General features: G+C 42.4%; 1 protein-coding gene across 14 annotated transcripts in view; it reads right to left on the bottom strand.

Annotated features, from left to right (window-relative positions):
* Positions 1–19,534, bottom strand: part of FAM217A (family with sequence similarity 217 member A) — a 166,451-nt gene that overhangs the window by 111,313 nt on the left and 35,604 nt on the right. For 6 of the 14 annotated variants that reach the window (XM_033934805.1, XM_033934808.1, XM_033934806.1 and 3 more), the window contains one exon: positions 661–748. The exons of the other annotated variants lie outside the window; for them this stretch is intronic. The gene's annotated coding sequence lies outside the window, so the exon portion shown is untranslated. The remainder of the gene's footprint in view (positions 1–660; positions 749–19,534) is intronic. 14 annotated transcript variants of the gene reach the window in all.

Below are 19,534 nucleotides of genomic sequence, written 5' to 3'. Positions count from 1 at the left end.
TGATTGAAGTCTACAAAAAAATCCTGTTATAGAATGAGTACAAGTGGATAGATATTTTACTCCATCAAAAACTACAAAGACTAAAGGACACTCAATGAAGTTATAGGAAAATACTTTTAAAACCAATAGGAGGACATTTTTTTCACTCAGGAACAGTTAAACTCTGGAATGCATTGCCAGAGGATGTGGTAAGAGTGGTTAACATAGCTGGTTTTAAAAAAGATTTGGCCAAGTTCCTGGAAGAAAAGTCCATAGTCTGCTACCGAGATAGACATGGGGGAAGCCACTGCTTGCCCTGGATCAGTAGCATGGAATGTTGCTACTATTTGGGTTTTTGTCAGGTACTTGTGACCTGGATTGGCCACCATAAAGACAGGATACTGGGCTAGATTGACCATTGGTCTGAGCCAGTAAAGCTATTCTTACAATATCAATGCTACACTACTATCTAGACCACCATGTTGTCAGAGAACCTGAAGCCATGCTGATAGCCAACAACTGTGTTGAACAAAACAATAATCAGTACATGATGTCCTATCTTTGCTGACATGTTTTATGAGGACTATATTTAAAAATCATATTGCATTTCTTAGTTGTAGGACACACAAAGTTCTCAACCAACTACGCTGCTGGGGTATTCAAGAAATTGTTCAGACTTACTCCATTCACAACTCCCAAAGATGCTGCAACTGTGCCAGAAAAACAATACTTCTAGACCCAGTGATGGCAAGGATCAATTTATGCTCATCTATGAAAGAAAGGAAAAATTTTGTGAATTCAAAGCTATGCCAACTTAAAGTATTGTGTCTTTTAGTTGTCTAGTGACAAGCCCACAGAAGTCATCGCATTCAAAAGCTCTGATTACAATGAAACATATCTGCCTCCAGAATTACCATTACATTTCATTTCATTTCTAAACTGCAAAACCTCTCAGATCGATGCGGTTCACAAAAGTAAGAGAATGCACAACCACAGTGACCTACAAAAAATGACCATTATAACAATTAATTTCCTAAAAATCTTACTGTTCTAAAAGAGGCAATCTGTTTGAAATAAATCCAGCAATTTGTTCAAGGAAAGAATTGCTTTGTCTAAGACCAACGGAGACTGCTGTGCCACAAGAACCCAGACCCAGTAATCAAGCACTGCCAACCTTAACTCCCTCAAAGTGCTCTTGTTCAGGAATCATCTTCGGTTACATTGCAGGAACCAAAACCAAGACAGAAATATAGAAAAAAGCCATCTGATGCAGCCAATACCAAGAGGCCAAATAGAGAACAATCACCTCAGAGACAGGAAGATCATAGAATGACATAACTAGCTCTGCCTCTTCAACAGCTGATGTGCTACTACTACCAGGATATCTCACAACACTCACATCAAAGCCACCAAAATGTAGCTGTTGCAGTGTGCTTGGGAATATAAATTTGCAATCACACTGTCCTCTTTGAAGGAATAAGCAACTAAGTTGTAAAAGAGATAATATTTTGTTTATTTTAAAAATTTTATACACCGCCTAAAATTAGGCGGTTTACAAATGACCATACATAACAGATTATAAGTACAAACAAAAGCACACAAAAAATATCTCTTTGATGTCTTAAAATGGCATCACAGATTTTTTTACATCAAGGCATCACAAGCTCAGTTTTATGTTATTATTATTTTGTTATTTTTCATTAATGAATCCATCTTTAAACACCTGCATGGCTCTTTATAAGGAGTGAATAAACATAGATTAAGATGAACCAGTTGATATTATGTATCTGGATTTTCAAAAGGCATTTGACAAACTACCTCATGAATGACTCCTGAAAAAACTTGAAAGTCATGAGATAGGAGGCAGTGACCTATAGTAGATTAAGAACAGATTAAAAGAGAAAACAGAAAATAGGGTTAAACGGTCAGTATTCTCAATGGAGTAGGGTAGATAGTGTGGTTCTACAGGAATCTGTTCTGGGACTGCTGATTTTTTAAAAAATTTTTTATTTATAACATATTCAATTTTACAATCAAGTACAACAATTACAACTTGAATTAGATTATCATGATGATACAAAAAAAGAGAAAAATAATATCCCTCATACTTAGCCCACAATATTTGACAGATCAATAAGGAAAATAAAATATTATTAATTAAACATAATATTCGAGTAGCAGCATGATTCAATCCATCCTACAGCCGGTACGTGCAACACAACATGTGATAAATTATACATTATTAGCTATAGCTACCAACCCTTCTTTCACTCCCAATAAATTCTAACAGCTGCTTTGGCTCAAAGAAAAGAAAATTCTTATTTTGATATGAAACATGACATTTGGCTGGAAATTTCAAAAGAAATATACCTCCCAAGGCTAGTATTCTTGGTCTTAAACCCAAGAATTCTATCCTTCCCTCTGAGATTTTTTAGAAATATCAGGAAAAATATGTATATCAGAGCCTAGAAACTGGTCATTAATATGACGGAAATATAAATGAAGAATATATTCTCTATCACTCTCCAAAGCAAAAGTTATCAACATAGTTGTTCTATCTGTTATAACTTCCAAGGAACTGTCCAAAAATGTTGATAAATTCATGTCCACAACTTTATCTCCTGGGGTCTCAGTAGGAGTTGAGGCCCCTAGATGTCTCTTAATATTCAAGTAATGTGCTCTCAATTGGAGGAAGATTTTCTAATGGAATGGCTAATATTTCATGGAAGTATTTTCTTGCCATCTCAACAGGTGATATAATAGGACAGTTTGGAAAATTTAAAAGTCTCAAGCTATTTTTTCTTGATTCTCAAAACTCTCCATCTTCCGTGCTATAAAAGATTGCTCTTTAACCAGTTCCAATTCCAAAGTATTCATCTCATTAAGCTTATCTTCTTGCTTCTCCAACTTTTCATTTAATTTAGTTAGCAACAACCCCTGTTGTTTCACTTTGGAGAAAATAGTCCCATAATAGGTGTTAAGTGTTGAAAAGCTCAATTTAAGGTTAGAATCCATAACTGATATAGTTTGCCACATTGCTTCCATGTCTATCTTTGCTGGGTTTTCCAACACCCCAAACTTCATGATGTTCCCTCCCGAAGCTCCTCTCACTTCTACTACGGTGTGGAGTAAACACTGGCAATTCTCATCTACATTTTTTTCTTCCGAGTCCAGTGAAGGTGTCCCTCTCAGGGTAACAAAACTTCAGCTGCTCCTTCCACCGAATCGCTTCCGGGTTGGGGAGGAACCAGTCTTTGCTTCGGGCTCAAGGAGGTCTCCTCATGCACCAAGATCTCCCATATGATTCGGGTTCTCCCCCAAAGTAGGTTGGGTATTCACCCCCGAGCAGGCAAAAGCACCTGTAATTATCTGCACCATCCGTTGTGGGGTCCCCGTCACCAGAGGGTAAGGGCGAGAGGTTCCTTTCCTCTTCCCCATGCTCATAGTTGGGAAGAGCTGTTACAATCGCTGGAACAAGCAGACGAGCAGAGCTGCCTGCTAACATGTCTGCTCTCGACGCCATCTTGATTTTTAAAAAAATGCTTATAAATGATCTAGAGATAGGAATAACTTATGAGGTAATTAAATTTGCTGATGACACAAAGTTGTTAAAAGTTTTTTTTTTCCAATTCTTTATTCTTTTAAAAACTTACAATAAGTGTAACAATAAATACAACATTTTATACTCAATATCACACTTAATAATTCTATTAATGTCCATATCAGAATGAATCCCCCCTCCCCCCTAATCAATCACATTTTCCAAAACGTAACATATCTATCATGGACCCCATATCTATATACCAAAATTCATTATCATCTCAAACCCCCCCTCCTCCCCCCTCCTGGATGTGCATTTTTAAAGGGAAAAAAACAATATTTAAACATTACAATATTTTGTTAATGGTTCCCAAGTCTCCTGAAATTTCTTGAAATTCCCTATCCGAATGGCTAGTGTTCTTTCCATCTATAATAATAAAACACTAAGCATGCATGCGCACTCTCGCCACGTGTTCCCTGAGATCTGATTTATCGGGATGTAGCCAGCAAGAGTGCGCATTCGCACTTACTATGTCACCAGGACTCCAGGACATGCGGAGTAGCAACTACCGGGAGGAGGGCTGTCGGCAGAGGGCAGACCCCGAAAAGGGCTCGGCACAGTGGAAGACGGACAAACTGAAATCGGAAGTTGGTTGGTTGGTTGGTTGTTTGGGGGGGGGGCGCTCGCCCCATCAGTCTCGTGCCACACTCCCCATCCGCTGCGGCCTAGGAACTCCGACCACAACTTCCCCCCTCAACCACCTATGCCGGCTCTGGCTCCCGTCACAGTGGAGGAAGGAAAAAACCTATGACCCCCCTCCCTCTCCCTCTCTTCACGGTTTGTCTACCGGCGCCTCTTCTTTGCTCTCTGCTCACCTCTCTTCCGTTGATTCCGAGAGGGCCGCAGCGCGGGCATGTGGAAGGAGGGTGGAGGGAGCGGCTGGTACGGTCGGCTGGGGAGGGAAGCACTTTAGTCCATGGGTGGCGAAGGGAGCGACGCTCTGCGGCTTGGCTGGGCAGGTTGGTTGGCGTGTACAGGAGGGGTGGGGGAGGGCCGGGCAGGGGCTTCTGCTAACGGGGAGTTGAATGAGAGACGCGGACAGGGCAAACACTAAAGAGAATGAGCAGCAGACTCCCGTCAGGAACGGAAGTATGGCGTTACATTGAATAGACATTACCTGTGCCTGGCCACGATCAAGGCGGTTACTTATTGTTGAGGGTGCACTGCTACCCACCGAACTGCTCCTGGCTTAGATCATCTAAAAGAAGAAAGCTGAACATGCTTCCTATCCTATCTCATCTCTTTCCCTACTGTGAAACGTAATGTACCTGTTAATGCTATTTACGCAAACGGGGGGGAGGGGAGAGGGGCAGAAAAAGGAAGGGAGGCATGGACAGGGGGGAGGTAAAACAAAAGGAGAAGAGCTGCTGCTGGATAAGGGGAGCAGTGAAGGGGTGGAGGAGGACACAGGGGAGGTAAAAGGAAGGGAGAATGGACAGGGGGAGCAGGCAAGGGGTGGTGGTGGACAGCCAAGGAAAAAAAAGACAGAAAAAGAAAGACCGAAATACAGAAAGCGGCTAAGGAGAGAGAGAGAAAAAAAGAAATAAACACAGACACACACACATATATTCTAGCACCCGTTAATGTAATGTGCTCTAAGACTAGTTTTATACATATGACACAAGGAATTCCACCAAAAATTATAGTTAAGCCTCCTCCAATTGCTTGTAATTTGTTGTATGGCAACTCCCGTCATAATAAGTAATAGCCTGTTGTTCTTATTTGATATTTAGCTTTTAGCTCTCATTGATATGCCAAATAACACAGTATCATAGGATAATGCCACTGGGTTTTCCAACAAACAATTTGGCCCCGTATTGATTTCCAAAAAGCCAAAATAAATGGACAATAGAACAATAAATTGCAAGAGGATTGTGAAGCATTACAAAAGGATCTTACAAAACTGAAGACTGATCATTCAAATGGCATCCAAATGACAACCCGTGCAAAGTGATACATGTAGGAAAGAGGAACCCAAACTATAGCTATGTGATGTAAGGTTTCACATTAAGAGTCACCACCCAGGAAAAGGATCTAGGTGGCATCATTGATGATAGCAAAGTTATTTACCAGTAGCAGGTGTTCTCAGAGGATAGCAAATATATTCTTATATGTAGGAAATATCATCTACGGAACCTGGTACAGACAGTGAAAAGTGTACTGTCACTTTATATTTTAAGAACTACCAGCAACACGTGTGTGCCTGTGCCTTCCCACCTGATGTTAGTTCAGGGGACCCGCAGTTCAGTAAGATAGCTAAGAAGTGGGCAGGATGTGAGAATATATATGTGCTGTCCTCGGAGAACACTTGCTATAGGTAAGTAATTTTGCTTTCTCCAAGGATAAGCAGCTATACAGTATATTCTCACATGTGGGATTCCCAAGCTGTCAGGATCATACCTCGAAGAAGAGGGTTAGAACTAGAGGTCTGCACGGGAACGGGGATCGCGGAGTTCCCGCGGGAATCCCCCCTAACCCACAGGACTCCCACGGGGACCCCCCTCTGGCCCACGGGACTTCCACGGGGACCCCATCTCTAGCCAATGGGACTCCCACGGGGATGGAAGGCTTTGGAAGCAGGGGTTCGTCCATATAATATAATGGACACGTCAGCCTTAGTAAAAGAGGGGGTTTATAAGTTAATTACCTGAACAGAAAACCAAAAAAGGGTTCCACCAAAGAGATTCCACAAGGAAAAGAGCAGCGCAAACACAAAAGAAACTGTGGAATTGATGATCCTGTCAGAAGTAATTGCTGCTTTTTATGGGGACGGGCGGAGATAGAGGTAATTCCTTGCAGGGATGGGTGGGGACGGAGAGGATCCTGACGGGGACGGGTGGGGAAAGAGAGGATCCTGATGGGGACGGGTGGGGACGGAGAGGATCCTGGCGGGGACGGGCGGGGATGGGTGGGATTTCTGTCTCCGTGCAACTCTCTAGTTAGAACTTACATAAGCTTAGTGAAACTCAAAGGATCAGAGGGAATGGTGGCATTTAGGAAGAGAATACATTTTGTAGAACTGCTTGCCCAAACTGACCATCCCTTCTAGAATGATTCTCTAGGCAGTAATGGGAAGTGAAAGTATGGATAGAGAACCAAGTTGCAGCATTACGGATGTCCTCAATGGGAGTAGAATGAAGATGGGTTACTGAAGTCGCAGTGGCCCTCACTTTGTAAGTAGTGACACGGCCATCCAGCGTCACTCCAGCCTGAGCATAAGCAAAGGGATACAGTTCATTAGCCACATGGAGATGGTAACAGGAACTCCAAGTCTGCTAGGGTCAAAAGGCATGAAGAGTTGAGTATAGATCTATGAGGCTTGGTGCAATCTAGATAATAAGTAAGAGCACATTTTCCAATGTGTAAAGTTGCTTCACCAGGGTGAGAATGCGGTATTGGGAAGACATGTAGAACTATGGACTGGTTGAGATGAAATTCAGAGGCAACCTTTGGAAGGAATTTTGGATGTGTTTGGAGTACTACCCTGGCCAGAGGCAGAGAAAAATGTTTATACCTTGGTGTGGTATACAGACCTCCAAGACAATCGGAGGACAAGGACGCAGAATTAATTGAAGACATTGAAAATATCACTTTATGGGGGGACGCTGTTCTGTTAGGGGACTTCAACATGCCTGATGTAGACTGGAATACTCTCTCAGCAACAACTTGTGGGAGCAGGAGGATATTAACGTCCATGAAGGGAGTACGGCTTAAACAAATGGTACATGAGCCCACTATGGCCCAGGCCATCCTAGACCTGGTTCTTACTAACGGGGAAAGCATCTCGGAGGTCTCGGTGGGAGAAACGCTAGCCTCCAGTGACCATAACATGGTATGGTTCAACCTTAGGAAAGGCTTCCCTAAATCACAAACAAAAACGAGGGTACTCAAATTCCGGGGCACGGACTTCGCACGCATGGGAGATTTCGTCCAACAAACGCTACAGGATCAGGAGGAAACTGATAATGCGGAAGCTATGTGGTCAACCCTGAAACTGACCCTACAGGAGGCAACTGTCCGTTACATAAAATCGGTAAATAAACAACAAAGAAACAAGAAACCTCAATGGTTCACGGATGAAATCTCGCACCTCATCAAGGAGAAAAAAAAGAGCATTTCTTTCACACAAACGTACGGGGAAAGGAGAAGCTAACAGTCAATACAGGACCAGGTCTGCAGCAGTCAAAACATCAGTTAGGGAGGCCAAACTACGAGTGGAAGAAAACCTAGCAAAGAACATTAAAAAAGGGGACAAATCCTTCTTCAGGTATATTAACGATAGGCAAAAGAACACCAGCGGAATAGTACGCCTTAGAACCCCGGATGGGAATTATGCAGAAGCGGACTCCGACAAAGCCAATCTACTGAATGAATACTTCTGCTCAGTCTTTACCTGCGAGGCACCTGGACACGGACCTCACTGGCAGCAAAACCAAGCGTGGAAGACCCATTTCAGAACTTTGAGTTCACACCAGCTGACGTTTACAGAGAACTGGCAAGACTCAAGGTGAGCAAAGCCATGGGACCAGACAAAGTGCACCCAAGAGTGCTCAGAGAGCTGTGCGGAGTCCTGGCAGAGCCATTAGCCATGCTCTTCAATCTTTCCCTACGGACGGGGAGAGTCCCACTGGACTGGAAAACAGCTAACGTCGTTCCTCTGCACAAAAAGGGTTGCAGAGCAGAGGCTGCGAATTACAGACCAGTGAGTCTCACATCGATAGTGTGAAAACTCATGGAAACACTACTTAAACGCAAGTTAGACATGATCTTGGTGGAGGGGAATCTGAGGGATCCCAATCAACATGGATTCACTAGGGGCAGGTCATGCCAATCTAATCTCATCAGCTTTTTTGATTGGGTAACAATGAAGCTGGACTCCGGGGAGTCTCTGGACATAGTGTACTTGGATTTTAGTAAAGCTTTTGACAGTGTCCCACACCGCAGGCTTTTAAGCAAGATGAAATCAATGGGGATAGGTGAGACGCTTACTACTTGGGTCAAAGATTGGCTGAGTGGTAGACTTCAAAGGGTGGTGGTCAACGGCACCTTCTCTGAAACATCGGAAGTGACCAGCGGAGTCCCGCAGGGCTCAGTCCTGGGTCCACTCCTTTTTAACATATTCATAAGGGACTTGACACGAGGGCTTCAGGGTAAAGTAACATTATTCGCCGATGACGCCAAAATATGCAATATAGTAAGGGAAAATAATTTGCAGGATTGTATGACGCAGGACCTGCTTACGTTGGAGAGCTGGTCCGCAACATGGCAGCTGGGCTTCAACACCAAGAAATGTAAGGTCATGCACCTCGGTAGCAGGAATCCGTGCAAAACCTACACCTTAAATGGAGAAACGTTGGCTAGGACGACAGTAGAGCGAGACTTGGGAGTGATCATCAGTGCAGACATGAAGGTTGCAAATCAGGTGGAAAAAGCATCATCCAAGGCAAGACAAATGATGGAATGTATCAATAGAAGTTTCATAAGCAGGAAACCTGAGGTCATAATGCCACTGTACAGAACCATGGTGAGACCTCACCTGGAATACTGTGTGCAGTTCTGGAGGCCACATTACCGCAAAGATGTGCTTAGAGTCAAGTTGGTTCAGCGGATGGCCACTAGGAATATCTCGGGGCTCAAGGGTCTCTCGTACGAAGAGAGATTGAACAAACTGCAGCTCTACACTCTGGAGGAACGCAGGGAGAGGGGAGACATGATTGAAACATTTAAATACATCACGGGTCGTGTTGAGGTAGAAGATGACATCTTCCTACTCAGGGGACCCTCGGCCACAAGAGGGCATCCGCTCAAACTCAGAGGAGGGAAATTTAGGGGTGACATTAGGAAGTATTTCTTCACGGAAAGAGTGGTGGGGCACTGGAATAAGCTTCCGGAGCAGGTGGCCAAGGCCAACAGCGTGCTTGACTTTAAGAATAAATGGGACATCTATGTGGGATCCCTACAGAGGCCTCATAAGACACTCAGACTTGATAGGGAGGGTCAGTAGAGTGGGCAGACTTGGTGGGCTATAGCCCTTTTCTGCCGTCATCTTTCTATGTTTCTAACATGGTAGAATCTTGTTTGGGGTAGTTCCAATACTAGAGCTTGAAGATTCATTAATATGGAGAGAACAACATTGAGATCCCAAGCAACAGTGGGAGGCTTGAGCAGGGGCTTGGTATGATAAAGGCCTTTTATGAATCTGGAAACCAAAGGATGAACTGATAATGGTTTCTTGTCTAATTGTGAATGAAAAATGCTAATAGCGATAAGAACATAGGAATAGGATCCAAGATGGCCGCTATTGCTATCTGACTGCTGGGAGGACGCCGTGGATAGTCCATTTACCTTAAGAGCTGTCGGCTAAAATGCCGAAAAGAAGGGGCAGAAGCGTCGGTGGAGCCTTCCGACGTTCGGTAGCCCCGGTGCCTACCGGCAACGACATTTTTCGGCGACTTCTGAGCGAGCAGGAAGTGTCGGGGAATCACCCTGCGAGTGTCCCGGCAGAAAGTAGTGCCGCAGGGTCTCCTCAAGGGCTTGACATCACGCTGAGCCCCGACGTAAGAACGCCTCCGCTTCAGCCACAAGCGCTGGGAGCCAGTTCAATGCGAGGAGAGAGCACACCCGAAGAGGAAGTGTTCTCCCCCCGAGAGGCCAGTTCGTTGGAGGGCTCGTTACAGGGAACAACCCAGAGTGATTCTCTCCTCTGGAAAGAACCAGCGACTGGGACAACGTTGGCTGAAGGAACTCAGGACTTCAGAGAGGTAAAGCACTCAAATGAACAACATTTAAAGACACAAGTTACGTTTATTCCACCTGATAAGCCCTCTGAAGTCACTTTAGATTCTCTATGGGACTTAGTATCTAATTTAGGGAATTCCCTTAATCCGCAAATAAAACATTTGGATCAAGAAATAAAAATCCAGAAAGGAGAAATCAATTTATTAAAGCAAGATATGGTATTGTTGAAGTCCGAAATACAAGAAGAAAACAAGGAACTTAAAACAATTAAAAGTAATCAAGATCTACTTGTTAAAGATAATTTAATTATGAAAACAAAATTGGAAGATCTTGAAAATAAGACTCGGGCTAATAATCTGCATTTAATCAATTTTCCAAAAATTTCATCAATTTCTCCACGAGAAATGATAAAGCGCTACTTTCTGGAGATACTAACAATACCTGAGGATTCTTTACCACCTCTTACAAGGGTATATTATTTGCCTACAAAAAATCAGGATCCTCAAAAGAAAGAAGATGAAGGAACACCGCAGGAAGTACCCTTGGACGTTTCCACTTTATTGGAACAATCAGATAGAGAATTGGCTACTCCAGCCACCCTCTTACTGACTGTAGCTTTGGCTCCAGATAAGGACTGGATACTTAAACTTTTCTTTAAAAATAGGTCTAAGGACTTCCTGGGTCTCCATATTCAAATATTTCCTGATGTCTCTAGGGAGACTCAGAAGAGAAGAAGGGAATTCCTAATGTTGAAGCCAGGTGTGACTCAGATTGGAGCTTTTTTCTTTCTTAGATATCCATGTAAATGTGTCATCAGATATTGTTCCTTTAAATATGATTTTGCAGAACCAGCTCATTTGATTGCTTTTCTTTCTCTGAAACGTCTTGAGTGTGGAACACCAACTGTACCTAAGTGATAATGAGCTCTGTATCAGCACAGATTCAGTAATTTTCCTTGTAAAATTATTCTTCAATTTAATTACTCTTTTCATTAATCTTGGATTCAAAATTGAGGACTAGTGTGTGATTAAGATAAGGAATGTTTTCTTTTTTCCTTTTTACTTTGATCCATTATTAGGATTGGAAGTTAACCTAAATGTTATATTTTCTTGATTATACTTTCTGTACAAGTTATGCTTGATAATAATGTAAAATCTTATAAATAAATTAAAAAAAAAAAATGCTAATAGCACATACTGAAGTAGTCAAGTCCAGAATTGGAAAGGTGAAGAAAATAATGCAGAATTGATGGCAGAAGACAAGTGACTGGATTAAGTGAATTAAAGTCACACCAGATCAAAACCATTTAAAATAATAGCACTGCTGTGTGGAAGGTTTTCTGAAAATTTCAATAATAGCCGACACTGGTGTAGATAGGGTGCAAGCATGTACCTACTGGGAGAGAGATATCATACTGTGAGTGATAATGAGCACAGATTGGGATGAAGAGAGACTTCACTCTGCATGAGGAATGTTGGAAACAACTGTAGTGTGATGGGTTCCCAGACACTGAGTAGGAGAGGGAGCCATTTAATTTATATATATATATATATTATATATATATCCCGCATATCCAAAAGTCTATGCAGGTTACAAAAAAAAAATAAAATTAAAACCCACACAAACTGTAAATAAACTCACAAACTAAAATACTAATACACTTCTCCCTCCATATTCACGGTGATTGGGGACTGACTGACTAACCCGTGAATACGGAAAAACCGCGAATAACAGCAATGTATATATATTTTATTGCTAGCAGGCTCCAGAGGGCAGAAAGACTCAGGCACTGGGCAGAAAAGTGGTGCACAAAATGGGGTTAACCCACGCAAGACAAGGGTTCACTTATTTGCATAGAGTTAAGGGTCGCCATGTCTCACGCGGGCTAAACCCAGGCCCATTGCGGTAATGAGGAGAATAAGTAGCAGCTGCTGCCCAACTCCCAGCGCAGAGCCTCAGGTTGAAATGGTCTCCATGGCCACCCTACCTTTGTTCTTCTGCCCGTCCATCGCATCCACCGTCAGCCTCATGTTTCACCTTGGCCTCCCAACACCTTCACCACCTCCCTGACACCCTGCCTTTCGCCATGCCGGTAACCACCCCGGGCAGACAACTGACACCTAGATCGATGTCGTACACAAACCATCAACGTGTGCGGGAGCAGGTCATTGCCTAGGAAACCGCTGTTCTGTCGCCAGGGTCAGAAGAAACCTGTGGAGGGAGTTAAGGGGTTAAGTGAGAGGTGAGGGTGCAGAATTCAAAATGCTAAAAAAACCTTGAAACCTGGTGCTGTTTGAAAGCTGGTAAGCAGTGATTTTCTCTGAATGAAGTGCTTGGAAAACACGTCAAAATTTTTATCGGTACCATACTGTACTGTGCTCATGGATGAAGTAATTTGGGGGAGAGGAGTCAGCACACTAAAAATAAGAACATAAGATCTGCCGCTACTAGGTCAGACCAGTGGTCCATCGTGCCCAGCAATCCGCTCACGCGGCGGCTCTACCTGCGTACGTTCACAATTGCTGAAACCGCAAATATGGAAGGAGAAGTGTAATGTTACATCACAAATTAAGACTTACTAAGAATAATAACCCTTCAAAATATACAAAAAAAAAAGATAAAGTATAACCACATTTCAAAACAAACACCATTCAATTAAAAAAAAACCCAAAACCCAGTCAGTACATCACATCACATCACAGATTATAAAAAGCTTCCTGAATATCATAACCCTTCAAACAGCTACGAAAAGTTAAAAAAGAAGAAATTTTATGAACAGTGTCTGGAAGGGCATTTCACAGTCGAGGACCTTGAGACATGATGAGAATCATGGTGCTGTGGTCTTAGAGAAGTTTGAATAGAGATTTCCCAACAAGTGGAATTGAAGGGAATGCATAAAGGAACTTGTCTCGCCAGTCCAGCAGAAAGCATCGGATTAAAAATGATTGGGGTGTAGAGTCTGGAGCAGAAGAATAGAAATTTGTTGTTGTGGGGAGAAGCAAAGAGATCTATTTTGGGGGTTCCCCCAGTCTGAGAAGATCTGGTGTAATACAGATGTGAGGATGAAGGGGTCTGCTCAGTTTGTCTGCTAAGATATTCTGTTTCCCTGAGAGATAGACTCCTTTGAGGAAGATGCTGTGTGCAGTCACCCAGTTCCATATTTGTAGTGCCTCATGACATAGACAGCGAGTCTGTTCCTCGCTTGTTTGTTCCAGTAAAACATGACAACTTCATTGTCAGTATGAATGAGGACTACCTGGTTCGCTAATTGATCTTGTAAAGTTTGTAGGACATTGCAAATTTCTGGAAGCTCCAGGCGATTGATATGAATAGTTTTATCTTGAGTGTTCCAGACTCCCTGAGTGTGAAGGCTTAGAGATGGGCTCCCCAGCCTAGCATGGAAGCATCTGTTGTAAGGTGATTCTGAAGAGGCTGAGAGAGAAGGCCTTTAGAGAGGTTGGATGGAAGCATCCACCACTGGAGGGTGCGATATAGTAGTAAAGTCACTTGTAATCTAAACTAAACTAAACCTTAAGTTTATATACCGCATCCTCTCCATAAAGATAGAGCTCGGCATGGTTTACAGGAACTTTAATATAAGGAAGGAAAAACATAAGAACTAGTGATTATAAAGAGGGTAGCGAGATTTACATTTTTGAGACTAGCCAAGTTTTCAGATGTAGTCATGTAGATAAGGAGCCGGTGGCTTGAGACCATTGGGATGAGAAAGTCCATTGTGGAACTCAGAGGTGTAGACATGTGCATGGAGTGATGTACACTTTCGAGGCCATATGATCTAGAATACGTAACATCTTGCATTCAAAGATGCAAGACAGGGTGGAGACTTTCTGACACAGGTGAATTAGATTGTCAACTCTTTGTTAAGGTAGAAAAGCTCAACTACAATTAGTGTCCAGAAGAGCCCCTATGAACTCTAAGGTTTGTGTGAGTTGAAGATGCGACTTCTGGAAGTTCACTGCAAACACAAGTAGCTCTAGCAGACGAAATGTGGAGTTGATGGCATGCTGAGCTTGCTGTGATCATGAGGCCTTGATCAACCAGTCATGTAGATAAGGAAGACATGAAACCCTCATGAGCAAAGTGTTGCAGCTACCACAATCAGACACTTCTTAAACACTCTCGGTACTAAAGCCAGGCCAAAGGATAAAGCAGTTACTTACCTGTAGCAGGTGTTACCCAGGATCAGCAGGTAGATATTCTCACATGTGGGTGACGTCATTCACAGAGCCTGGTACGGATAGTATTAAAGTGTGCTGTCACTCTAAGCTTTAGCGAAATTTCAAGACTACCTGCACCACGCAAGTGCCTTCCCACCTGATGTTAGATTGCAGTACCTCAGTTCCATAAACAAGCTAAGAAGCCAACCAGGGGAGGTGAGATAATTCTGGTTACAGGCAAGTAACTGTGCTTTATTCCAGGACAAGTAGGCAGCATATTCTCACATGTGGGACTCTCTAGCTTAACTGTAAGGGATAAAGAGAGAGTTGGCCTTTAAGTAGAAAATAAATTCTGTAGAACTGATTGGTCGAACTGGCCATTTCGTCTGAAATAAGTCTCCAGACAGTAGTGGGATGTAAATGTGTGAATTGAAGACCAAGTAGCTGATTTACAAATGCCATTGCTCTACATCTTATGAACCGTAATGTGACCCTCTAGCGGCAGCCCAGCCTGAGCACAGCAAAAAGAGCTGCAGGTCACCAACTATGTAGAAATAGTGTTTTTGGTCACAGAAACTCCCAATCGGTTAAGGTTGAAAGATGAAGAGTTGAGGAGAAGTCCTGTGCAGCTTAGTCCGTTTTAAACAATAAGAAAGGCAGTTTGCAGTCCAATGTGTTAAGTGCAGTTTCACCAAGATGAGAATGTGGCTTTGGAAAGAAAACAGGATTGATTGAGATGAAATTCTGTGACTACTTGTGGAAGAAATTTAGCATGAGTTTGGAGAACTACCTTGTCATGATGAAAAACTGTGTAAGGTGGATCACAGACGAGTGCTTGGAGTTCACGGATTTGTCAAGATGAAGAGATATAGATTAAGAAAACTACTTTCCACTTAAAGTACTTGAGAATAGTCGCAAGAGGTTCAAATGGAGGTTTCATCAAGATGGTGAGGACAATATTGAGATTCCAAACCACTGGAGGAGGCTTAATTGGAGGTTTTGAATTCACAAGTCCTTTCATAAACCTGGAAATTATGGATGAGTAGCTAGAGGTTTATTATTGAAAGGAACATGGAAGGCACTAATAGCACTGAGGTGAACTCTGACAGAAGTGGTTTTGAGCCCACAGTTGGAGAGATGTAGCACTGAGGTGAACTCTGACAGAAGTGGTTTTGAGCCCACAGTTGGAGAGATGTAGGAGTATTTTGCTTTTGGTTCTTTTAGGTATCCGTTTGTCAGTTAAATACGACACCAAATGTGATGCAAAGAACAAGCTTTTATTCCCTGTACAGTCTGACAAACTGCTCGTGCACATATACATAATTTAAACATAAATTAAATATACATCACCGCTGGAGCTATATGCCTCATCTATGCCAGTGACTGGGAGATCCCAGTTGCAGACAAGCACAGAAAAATCAGCGGGCAAAAACCCTGGACATCCACAGAAAGGATCTCCGAGTTTGAATGCCACCTGTTCCTGCCTTTTATAGATTATCCAAGCTGAATAATTAACTCAATTAATAATGCTGGCATTTTGCGGACAAAACATCCACTGTGTTTGGACACACTCAGGAACTGGCCAGATTCCAGAGTGAACCAAAGACAAGTCAATTCCTGTTCCCAGGCCCTAATGTATCAAGTAACTGAGTTAATTGCACACATGACATAAATATTGTATGTATGTTTTTAATTATACTCAAAACTTTGCTTTTCAGAATAGTTTGTATATGAAGTAATCAAGTTCAAAACTTATCATCAATACAGTGGAACCTTGGTTTACGAGCATAATTCGCCCCCCCCCCCCGCGGTCTGGCATCCCCCACTCACCCACCCACAATCGCTTACCCTGCTCTGGCACCGGCACCAGCACCAATGCACAGAACATGCCGGTGCCTGAAGATCCTCCCTGTTGCTTATTCTGGGCCTTGAGCATACGTAGATGCTCAAGGCCCAGCACAAGCAACAGGGAGGATCTTTGGGCACCGGCATGTCCTGTGCATTGGTGCTGATGCCAGAGCAGGGTAAGCGATTGTGTTTGGGTGGGTGAGTGGGGGATGCCGGTTCGCGGCCGTGGGGGCTGACGCGAGCGGGGGGGTGGGATGCCGGATCACGGGGGGAGGATAAACCGGATCACGGGGGGGGGCTCACAAATTGAGGCAAGCTCAGTTTCCGAGGTGCGGATTTTGCAAATGTTTTGCTCATCTTGGAAAACACTCGCAAACCGCAGCACTCGTAAACCGAGGTTTGACTGTACTTTTAAATCATTAAAACAGAAACTGTTACTGTCCACCTAATTGTAATTGTATTTCCTGTTATTGTTTTATAACTCTGCAGTATGATATCATCAAACAGAATCTCACTGGTTTTTTACGGCCCCCTCTAATTGATCTAAATCAGTGGTCTCAAACTCAAATCCTTTGCAGGGCCACATTTTGGATTTGTAAGTACTTGGAGGGCCTCAGATAAAATAGTTAATGTCTTATTAAAGAAATTTTGGCTAAGTTTTAATAATAATATTGTAATTTAAAGCTAAAGAGACATATGATGAAGAAACTGTTTTATTTTACTTTTGTGGTTATGCTAAACATATCAAGGGCCTCAGGCCGTGGGTTTGAGACCACTGATCTAAATTGTCCATTTAGCTAACAAGATTTAAAACTCTGTATTAATGACGTATTTGAGCACAAAACTTTTGTTTTCAAAATTCCAGACTACACACAAAATGGTTCCTTGCCTTTTGCAATACCCTTTAAAGTAGTATTTTATCATCTATTGTAGCCCACCGGCATAAGCTGAAGTTTAGGTAGGCATAAATTACAGAAGATCGTTAAGAGTGAAGAATCACACTGTAAAAATCCAGTCCTACCACACTTGATCTTTATCCTGTGTAACATCTCTACAAACGTTAGATTACGATCACATATCATCACAGTATCATTTTCAGCAGCTTGTTTTCTCAACTTTAATTGATTGCATTTTCCTATTAAGCTTGAATTACATGTCAAATTATAACAGACATCTCCTTCAATAATATTATAAGTATTAATCTGTGTAAGATTTGACCAATTTTTTGTAGCAGTGTGTTGACAGTGCGAACAATAGTCATAAGCAGAAAAGGTTGCTTAAATATCAGTCTCGTCAGTCTCATTATCATTGTTCTGAATTTGATACATCATTTTCAGTAAGGCTGTAGATGTTGGCACTGCAACCAGACAAGTTGTTAGAAGATCAGATGTTCTCATATTGGATGAACAAAAGTGTGGCATATTAAGAACTTGGAAGGCAATATATTCCCATATATCTGACATTTACGTTGTTCCATTGGGTACTGTTGCTGCTCAAATATAGTGTTCCTCCCACAACCACGACAAGGACATAATACTGTAAGGTAAAAGGTTATGTTATTTATTTATTCTTGACTATATAATTTCTGCCTCTGTATATATTCCTACTTTTCTTTTCCTGGTTGCATGACCAACACAACATTGTTGATGCCACTAGCTATTACATTGGCAAGGGGGGCCAGTGGGCTGCTCAACCCAGACTTTTGCACCCGCAGGATTAACTGCAGTACACATATATTCACAGCCTTGAGAATTAGACAGAGGACCTACAAAATTGATTTGCCATACTTGCCTTGGCAATTTGCCTTGTGCAATCTCACCTTTCGTCGTACTGGGCAAGTCTCGCCTGTTAGTATGTTGGCATATGGGACAAGAAAGAATACCTCTATCTTGAGCCCAAATAAGCGTGGCTTTCTCTCCCATATACCCACATTTCTGATGTGCCCAATGAGCCATACCCAGCTGGTCTAATGCAAATTCCTCTTCGTCTTGTGCATCAGCAGAGGCAAGTTTTGCATATCCATCTGTGAAAATTATAAAAATGTTCCAATGAATCTGCAGGGGTATGAGAATCTACATGAAAGAAGGTAGAACAGTTGTTCTGAACTAAATTATATATTTCTTGCCACAACTCCTTACCCCATACATCTTTGGAGTGAATCTGCCAATTATTGTGCTGCCATGTGGCCATCCATGTGGTTAGTCCATTCGCCACAGACCATGAATCCATATACAGGTGACAGGAGCCTGGAAGCTGAACTTTTAGGGCTTGGTAGACAGCATATAATTCAGCATATTGACTACTTTCCCTTCAGAGTCTAAATTCCTCCAGCCCCTTGATCATATAACCAAACTGCACACTTTATATGAGTTCTCCTGTTCGTTGAATAAAATCTTCTATTGTTTCTTCTACATGTAATTCTGGTCACACCACTCCCCATCCAGTCCATGTGTCATTTTCAGTCTAGCAAATAGGATCAATTTTCAAGGATGTCTTAGGTGGGGGACTATCCTCTGATTCATTAGTCCTAGAAGTATCCCATATATTACCATCCAATATTCAGAATCCCAATTTTCACTAGTATCTACAGCTTGTACCTTTTTCAGATTTATTTTTCCCTTCTTTTTATTTTTATATTTAGCAATTTTTACAGCTGTCTTCTCTGTATGCTGTTGATAGTGTTCTAATTTATCATTTAAAAATTTTACTTGAACTTGAGCTGTACCAAGGCTTGCTTATAAATTTACAATTTGTTTCTGTTCTACTTCAATTTTCTGATGCATTGTTCTATAGGCCAGGGGTGTCAAAGCCCCTCCCTCCCCTCAAGGGCCACAATCCAGTCGAGTTTGCAGGATTCCCCAATGAATATGCATGAGATCTATTTGCATGCACTGCTTTCATTGTATGCTAATAGATCTCATGCATATTCATTGGGGAAATCCTGAAAACCCGACTGGATTGCGGCCCTTGAGGAGGGACTTTGACACACCTGCTATAGGCACACAACAGGATCCAGCCTTGCCTGTCTATGGCACTAACTTCCCTTCCTTTCTCTACTGGAACTTTAGGAAAATAGTCCAGTATGACGGTGGGCTAGGCATTCTCTAAATCCCCACGCCAGGATTCACACAATCTGGCACAACAGGACCATTCATTTGCCAGCATTTGGTATGGTTGATAAGTCCATCCC

Source organism: Geotrypetes seraphini, chromosome 2, assembly GCF_902459505.1.
Source record: "Geotrypetes seraphini chromosome 2, aGeoSer1.1, whole genome shotgun sequence".
Lineage (NCBI taxonomy): Eukaryota > Metazoa > Chordata > Amphibia > Gymnophiona > Dermophiidae > Geotrypetes > Geotrypetes seraphini.
The sequence above is the reverse complement of the archived record's forward strand: the minus strand, read 5'-3'. Positions and strand labels throughout refer to the sequence as shown.